This window comes from Pseudopipra pipra, chromosome 1 (assembly GCF_036250125.1).
Source record: "Pseudopipra pipra isolate bDixPip1 chromosome 1, bDixPip1.hap1, whole genome shotgun sequence".
NCBI lineage: Eukaryota > Metazoa > Chordata > Aves > Passeriformes > Pipridae > Pseudopipra > Pseudopipra pipra.
This window is the reverse complement of record NC_087549.1, coordinates 23462477-23470958: the sequence shown is the minus strand read 5'-3', so window position 1 is coordinate 23470958 and position 8482 is coordinate 23462477. Positions and strand designations below refer to the sequence as shown.

Here is an 8482-nt window from a genome sequence, read left to right as displayed (position 1 = left end):
AAGTCTTGAGTGTTAAATGCGTTCATATGCTCTGGAGTACCTGCATGCAGTTTACATTCAATTTATGGAAAAGAAGATAAGTGTTTGAGAAGACTTGACTCTACAGCCACTGGAAATGGGAGGGAGAGAAATTTTTGCAGCTAGATGTCACAGTTAAATCTTAATCACAATCACACTGGTATAAATCCAGAGTAACTCTACAGGGAGCGTAATAGGGTCCTGACCACATTGCTGTTGAATTAAACACAGCTTGTCCCTAGCATAATGCAAGCCACCCTTTGGTGGAAATATTCTTTGGTGGATGTATGCAGGTCCAGACAAATTCACAGACAGGATACCAGTTGTCTTTTATAGTAATATTTTCTGGTGCCCTGCTGGAGTTCCTGGTAACTAGAAAGTCTTATGCAAAGCCATAGTACAGCTCTAGAAAACATAGATCTAAGAGAAAAATGTCACTAATGAAAATATTACAGAAATGTGATACTAAGATTAACAAATGTCATTAGTCAGGTTGCCAGCTCTGTCTAAATAGTGCTGTAATAATCCTCAGAAAAAAATTAATAGAGTATTTCTGAAGACATTGCAGGAACTAGTCAATATAACATTTCATAGGTTATGTTTTCTCCTTTGTGTGCATATAGTCAGGGAAGAATATACCACATAGGAAAATTAGTGTGCCTAACACATTTCACATCACGGCTATCCCTGGCATGCTTTCCATAGTTAGTTTAAAATTGTGTTCCATGGACTTACAGTACTTTCTTTGATTTGCTGCCAATATTTACTTAAGCAAATTGAAGAGCTCATACTATACTAGGGTAGAAAGAGTGATAAATTGCAAAAATGCGGTAAATGTTAAATAAAGCTTCCTTTTTTTTCAGCAGAAATCTGAAGAAATTGCTCTCATGGCTGATAACTTTAACAGATTGAAAGGAAAGCACATGATCACATAACACAGTAACTGAAAGCTTCTGATAGAGGAGACAGGTTCAAATATTTGCTGCATCTGAAGGGATTTTGAAGAAGTATTTTTACTGGGTTCATTGAATCACAGTTCATTAGCGTTCAAAACAAAAGCTTTGATTCACAGAAAATGTTTACCAAAAATTGTGTTCAAATGTGAGAACCGAGAAGCTAAAATCTCCCTACAAAAGAGTGCCTGCAGCTCTAGGAATCTGGCCCATTGTAGTTCTTTTAGCCTATTTTCTTGTTGACAAATTTGTGTTGTTTTTTTTTTGTTTCTGCATGTGTAGAAGTAATCATTGCATAAACTGTATTTTCAGAACCATAAGGCCCATAATACAGACTAGAACTGAATCCTGAACTGGTACATTCTAATTTTGCTGCACCTAAAAACTAGGTTTAGATAAAAATTTTGCAGTTTATTGGAATCTATTTAAAGGAAAAACGAGATGCACAATCAGTTATTATAGGCTGGATGTATTATTTTATGAAGAATAAAAATCAAAATAATTTTAAATAGATTTATCGAGATGTATTCTGTCTGTGGATTTACACTTTCAGAAACATACTGTGTATTTCTGCAGTTCAACTGGATAATGTGAACATATGTATGCTACTTAGATCACATTGAAGTCAGGTGTATATTGTACAAAAATATTTAGAAATGCTCATTTCAACAAAAGAAGGAGTTTAGTGAGGTACAGAACAAATGAAGTCTGGTATTCGATTGCCTTGTTACTTCTAGGTGGAATCTTGGGTATTTGACTGAAGCTGTCAGTTCAGTTAGATGGTATTCTCAGACCTTTTAATGATTTCCATTAATATGGAGATACCTGATTACTTTTACTGAAAGGCTGTTAATGGAAAATAGGCCTCCTCACAGATACTTATTATATATTTGTATAAAATTTTGCAAGAAATATGTATTGTGAACAGACCACAGTAGGAAAAGAGGGCAATATGAAATCTCTTTGATTTTGCTCCTCTCTATAAACTTTCCAGTGATGTAAGGATCAGTTAATATTGTCACCATGTGGGGTAGGTAAAACCAAATACAGCCCTTGAATAGTAAATAGCACATAACAAATAGCAAAAGAAAGAACTGAAGTGAATAATTTGAGAACAATCTAAACAGCTGAAATATGTTCACTGACACAGTTATTTGAACAATTGTGAATAACAACCAGATGAATTAAAGTCGAAGTTTCTCCATAATAATTCAGAAAGAGAACAAAAGGCTTAATCCACTAAATAAAACATTTGCCATGAAAAGCTTGCCCAGCTCTAGTTCATATATTGTAAAAGGATGTCAGCTTAAGAGATGCTTTATTACCAAACTCAGATAAGGATACAGGGAAATGCTGCCTGAGGACTTCATTAAAGGAGCTATGGACTAGGAGATCTAAGAGTGGTCAATAGGTGAAACGAAGGTATTTTCATAATTTTATGACTTTAGAGCAATAAGAAGAGGATGTAACCAGTGGAACTCGGGGGAGGAGGTATTCGGAGAAAAGTCAACATAAGACAGAGTGCAAAAAGATAAAACATCTTTTGGCAAGCTTATTTTGTCTTTTTAAACTGGGAGAGTGAACTACTATGGACGTTCCCTCCCTTCTACCATTATGCAATGACTTCCACCCTATTTTCTCTTGGTAGCCCTCTGTGTCAGTGGACACAGATCAGCTCTGGGTATAAACTGGCTCTGACACATTGTGAGATCTCACCTGATTCAGGTCTGTGAACTTCCTCAGAGCAAACCCCTGCTTTTGCAGAGTTCTGGGCTATTCCTCCTGCTGTAGACAAATATATGTGGCTTTACTGTGATAACTTCTTCAAGGTTATGTTGACCTTAACTAGTGAGTCAAGTGGATAATATCCTTGTGGGGAAGGAGGACTATCTGAGACTGGATAATGTAAATCCTCTCTCCGGTTCCCTGGGAGACCACAAAGAAGAATGCTCTCACACACAAAAAAGTAAGAATGTGTGTTTGGAAGGAGTGTTCATCACCAGTTTGTTAATTTCTGATGGAAGACTTGCAGGGCATTGAAGTCAATGTAGCTTGCATCCAAGTCCAAGTCAATGAATTACTGTGCATTCTCTGCTAAGCAGGACTAAATGCTTTCCAGTTCTTTCACGTGCAGCAGTTTTATGGATCTCAAGATACAACTGGGATCATTGGTTTGTCTTGAAAATTGCAGTCCTTTGAAAAGCAAGGAATATTAATTTGTAGTCATATACATATAATACACCTTTGCAAATCTTAGACATATTCTGTGGAGCAGTCTGTGGACAGTGCTAAAAGTCCCATGTGCTTAGGTAGGTTACTAATCACACCTACAGGAAGGCAGTTGCTCACTTGTAACAGCTGGCAGAAATCACTATTGAGAGAGGTACCTCTTTTGTGAATGGGAGCCCTCATAAGAAGAAGAAGGGTCTCCACTAAACAGGAATCTTTGAGGATTTATTTTACAAATTTCTCCCCAGTTCTCTTTTACTTTCTTGGTATTTCAGGGGCTCCTGAGTTTCCTTCAGTGCTGGGTGGTGAGTTTAACACACAGGGTTTCATGCATAGCAGGATACCTGAAGGACCGTAGTTAGTGGAGAAAGTTTTTTTGTTAAAGAGAGATTTATATCTTCATTTTCACTTGATTTTTGTGACTAACTTGAGCATTGAATTCTCCAGTTCCTCTTTATACTGTCCAAATTATCCATGCTTACTGTACTTCTGCAACTTCCACACTGCTTTCAGCCATTGAAGGTGGAAAAGGATGTACATGAGCACAGGTTCATAGTATGATGTGTTCTCTCTGGTTTCAGATTCCAGATTACCATTCCTCCCTGACCCTACATCCAAGACACTCACAGAAACTGCCTTAATGGTTCTGAGGACCAGAAAAATTTGGGGAGGAGACAGGTTGGTCAAATGAAAAAAAAAAAAAAACCAAAACATGCTGAAACCCAAAACAGTTCTCCCAAAAATCCAAAGCAAAGCACAAATTCAATTACACTGTAACTGCTCTGTGACCTTCACAGGTGGGAGTTGAGGAATTAAGGAAACCTTAGAAAACTGAGGTCATGTCTGCTCAGCCTAGACATTAAAGATCCCATGGTGCTTTACATACTAGGGGAGGATTTACCTTCATGTCCTGACTAAAATGTAGCCTTTTCACCAGAGCAAAGGAGCATCCATACTCTGATTAGAGTCTCTTCATCCTGGAAGTGTCTGCATTTTGATGATGCAGCTTGTGCCTTTGTGTAAACTCAAGAGTATACAGAAGGACTTGGGTATTGAAGGGGGCTTTGCACACAAAAGCAAGATTCCCAGGGTTGTACAGAGTGTGAAATAGCTTATGGCAATGCCTTGGGAAGGCCTGTTCCCTTGGGAATTGCAGTATTTTAGGATCCTTTTTTAGATAATTTTCATTATTTATTATTAATTTACAGGGATGGCCAGCAGTGCAAGCAACAACATGTAACAGCTGTTGGGCTTGATTGAGCAAACACTCATTTTACATATGGGGACAGTTCTTTTGACTTCATCAGAACTGTTAGCAGTATTGGTGATATTTACCAAAGTTAAATTCAAGTTGGGAAAATAATTTAGGTGAGAAAAATAAATTGCAAGTATACAGTTAAACTTGGGAGAATATTTGCAGAGTGTAGCTTTGATTTATCATTAGTGTTTGCCAAGTTCTGTGCTAATGAGTCAGAATTTTTCTCCTATTTCCTAATTTAGAAAAATCCCAACACAATTTTATTTCATATTTTAAAGCACTTTGACTCTAGGGATCAAAATAGCTTGGACTTCTGCAAAAGGTTATACCAGGGAATAATTTTTGTTGCACTGTAGCATAGACTTTGAATCGTTGCTGCTTTAATACAAAAATAAAAACCATTCACTTAATGTGTAATTAATAGTTTGGCATTTCCCTAAGGCTTTACCCAGGACCCTTTCTGTTTCTGTTTTGTATTACTGAACTCCCTTGCTAAATATTTCCAGATCATATAGATTTAGATAAGACATGTTCCAGAACTTATAACATTTTTTATTTTGACTTTTACAGTATTTATTAGTGTAATGAAAATAATACTTTGACAAGTCCCCAAATAAATGGTAGTATTCACCCCTGGATAGCTAAGTGAAATGTTCAGTGCCTGCAGTCCATGGCTTATTTAACTGCGCTTGCATTGGAGACCTAAAAAGTATGACAAAAATTTTAGTGCAGATCCGTTAAAAGCTTGTGACCCTCTCCTCTGACCAAGATGCTGGTCCTGTAGTTTGAGGAACACTGGAGGACATTGACAGACTGAGAAATGCTGCTGAAATCCATGGAGCTCTCCTGGGGGTACAAGGAGACTACAGGATTGGGACCTGACCTGGTAATGTGATCCTTATAAGTGCCTTTGTGGCATTCTCCAGGACTACTCTTACCTGCTTTTATGCATAATAAAAAGGTGTATGAAGAACAATTTGGTGAAATAGCTGAAATGGAGTGGCTGGGAAAACATCAGAAATTCACAGATATCAAAAAATCAATTATGATAAATTGGTATGAATTTCTGCATTGTTGGAGATAAAGAATTTTGCCCACATTCACCAATAGGTATAATGATATTGAAGCCACTTTTATACATAATACTATATAAGTGAAAACTACTTCTGACAAGCATAGAAAGGCCCATTTCTGTGTAGCAAATTGTGTGCTTAAGGCCTGTAAAACCTTAAAGGTAACATTTGTCATCTTTGTTAAGCTTTTAACACACTTTTGAGACTATTTAAAAATGAAGGAGCCTTTGGAATCCAGGCTGGAGCTTGGGTTGTGTGTGCATACAAATAGAAGGGCTTTGTAGAGCTCTTTGGCCAAAATGAGCAAATTTTTTCCTTTAGGGGGCAGAACTCAACTTATGGCTCCCTGGCTGTATCTTTTCCTGGTGGATGTGAGTCAAGTGGTCTTCACCTCCACACCATTTTGTCACCCACGCAGACTTACAAGTTAATTTTTGATAAGAGAAACACCAGTTCAAAACCAAGGCTTGATGAGTCTTTGTTAGAGAATATTCAAAAATGAGGTTTCAACATTTCCCAAAACAAGTATTGCTTTTGCTAAATGAAAAGCTTCAACATAAAAAAGAATTCTTCATTTTTTAATCCCAGCCAAAAAAAACTTTCCCAATTAAAACTCCAAAGTTAATGCTCTTTCCAGAGTTCAGTTGTTCGGTACATTTATTGCTTGTCTAAAAATTGTCTGAGCTGCACCAGGTTTGCTACATGATGCCTTCACCTCAGCAAGGCTGAGAGGCACAAGGGTGTTTTCCTGACAAAACTACTTGAAATATTTTAAGTAACTTAAAAATATTTTTCTCCTCTTGGTCCTTCCAGAATAGACCATGTTGAATGTACATTCAAATTTTCATATGCTTAGAGCATACCTACTTTTTTATTAACACATCCACAGATTTGGTTGTGATTTGTTTAATGTGAAACTTCATAATTAGAAGAAATCCCTTCCTGCCAGTCTTTTCCCAATATATGCTTCAGTGTGTCCAGAAAGAGTATGTATCTGAGTGCACAAACACATGGAGAAATTTGAGATTAATTTGATATTCATTCTGCACACACCTTATGGGTTTTTTTTTCCCAATATATGGAAGAGCAATCAGTTCCTTGTTTGGTATCACTGGTGCCATCTGGGAATGATCATAGCATCTATGATTGGAAATCCCATGTTTTTACTCTTTCCTATACAAGTGTGAAACTTCATGTGCTGGTCCATACATTACCTCAACCCTTTGCAAATAAATTATTTTTTATAACATCTCCAGAGAGCTCTGCCTCTTTGCAAAAGCCACGCACCTTGCAAACTAATTGGATCTGAATGTAATGAATCTGAAAAGAAATTAGCTAACTTTCAAGTACTGTTCACTAGTGTGTATGCAAAGCACATAAAATTTTTCATCTCTTTCTTTCCTCTGGTTATTTTTTCACCACAGCTACCATTATGTGATGGATCAGTGGTGACACATGAAGTACATTTCTTGATGATTAAGAAGCTACGTAGTAGTAGGTCATACTTATATATTTATGTGTATGAAAAATATCAATACTTTTAATTGCTGAATGTCTCCTTTGGAACTAAAAGATTAAATCTCTCTGATTTAGTGTGATTAAAATAATAAATGTAAAATTAAAGTATGATTAAAAACTTGATGCATAGCCCACCAGTAGAGTTAATGCATTACCAAGTCTCCTCCCAAACACAGTTTCAACATTCCTGTTGACATGTAAACTGCTATTAGCATCTCTGTGCAAGTTATGCTTCCCTTGTTTTGTTCTTGTATCTAAATTCCTCTGTGATTTATGGGGGGAATTTGGGAGTCTCCTGTGGGTAAGTGCAACAGTAAAATGACTGGCAAGGAGGTAGAAAGGTAAAAGAAGGACAAACTAAGAGCAGGAAGGGAGGACTGGAAGGGAAAAAAAAGCAGGTATTGAATCCCTATTGAGCAGGTAAGGGAAATTACTTTCCAAGCAATCAAGCTACCATTCTATGTTATTTTCCAAAACTCTTATTTTAACTACTGTTACCTCTAGCCTGTCGAAATGGATGAGATAACTCCCATGACTTCAGTGAGAACATGATGAATTGGGCCCTAAGTACAGCTGGAAATCCCACTTGTTGCATGTTTTGAAGGTTACATATTCAGTTTACACTGGCCATGTGTACAAAGTTGAAGTATACTATTTTATGTTTAAAAAGTAGAGAAAAATTATCAAAAAAAATCAATGCAATTATGTGGTAGTTTAGTCCAGGCCTTCCTTGGTGACCAGTTTGTAACCAAGTGCCCAGATTTACCCAGTATTCCCTATGATTTTTATGTAAGCCAGGGTATAAGAAGAAAGGAGGAAAGGTCTTCGCCCTCTTTCCTTCCGGTGGCTTTGGAGGTGCAGGTTCCCTGCTGTCGAGTCTGTCGTGTTGGGGAGTGAGGCCTGGTAAGGTCTTGCCGACCTTGGGAGATGGAGGTTGCCGGTGGTCATTCCAGCGCAACTTTCTGTTGTCCCAAGGAGAGTAGTAAGATATTCTTTTGGTAATTCTTTTAGTTGCTAGATCTTGGGCTATTGATCGTGTATATTTTATTTTGGTTTTGTTCCTTTTTTCCCTTCCCCCTTCCCTTTCCCTTTTCCTTTTGAAATTGTATATATATTTTCAATTGTATGTAACTGTAATATAAGTGTAAATATATTTATATATATTGCTTTAGCTGCCTCTCTCTCGTTTCAGTTCTCTTGGTTTTTTTTTCTCTTCTCCCTTGGTTTTTGGCGGGGGGGAACTTCTTGTGGTGAGGTTTGGAGACTTGGCAGGGAGCCAGCTTCAGACCATATCAAATTGATAGTTTTAAATTTTCAAGACCCTTGTCTGAGTTTCTAGGTCATACATATACTTGTATCTGAACTAAGGCCTATGGTATGCTGCAGCTTCTGCTTCCCTAAAGTATTATGACTTCAGGATAAGCAGCAATTGA

At 37.2% G+C, this 8482-nt stretch overlaps 1 long non-coding RNA gene across 1 annotated transcript; it reads left to right on the top strand.

The window, feature by feature from the left end:
* LOC135411101 (uncharacterized) lies at positions 1-7984 on the top strand. The gene is made up of 3 exons (XR_010428989.1): positions 1-957; positions 3782-3878; positions 5228-7984. It is a non-coding gene; the product is annotated as an uncharacterized LOC135411101 (long non-coding RNA).
* The last annotated feature ends 498 nt before the right edge of the window (positions 7985-8482 follow it).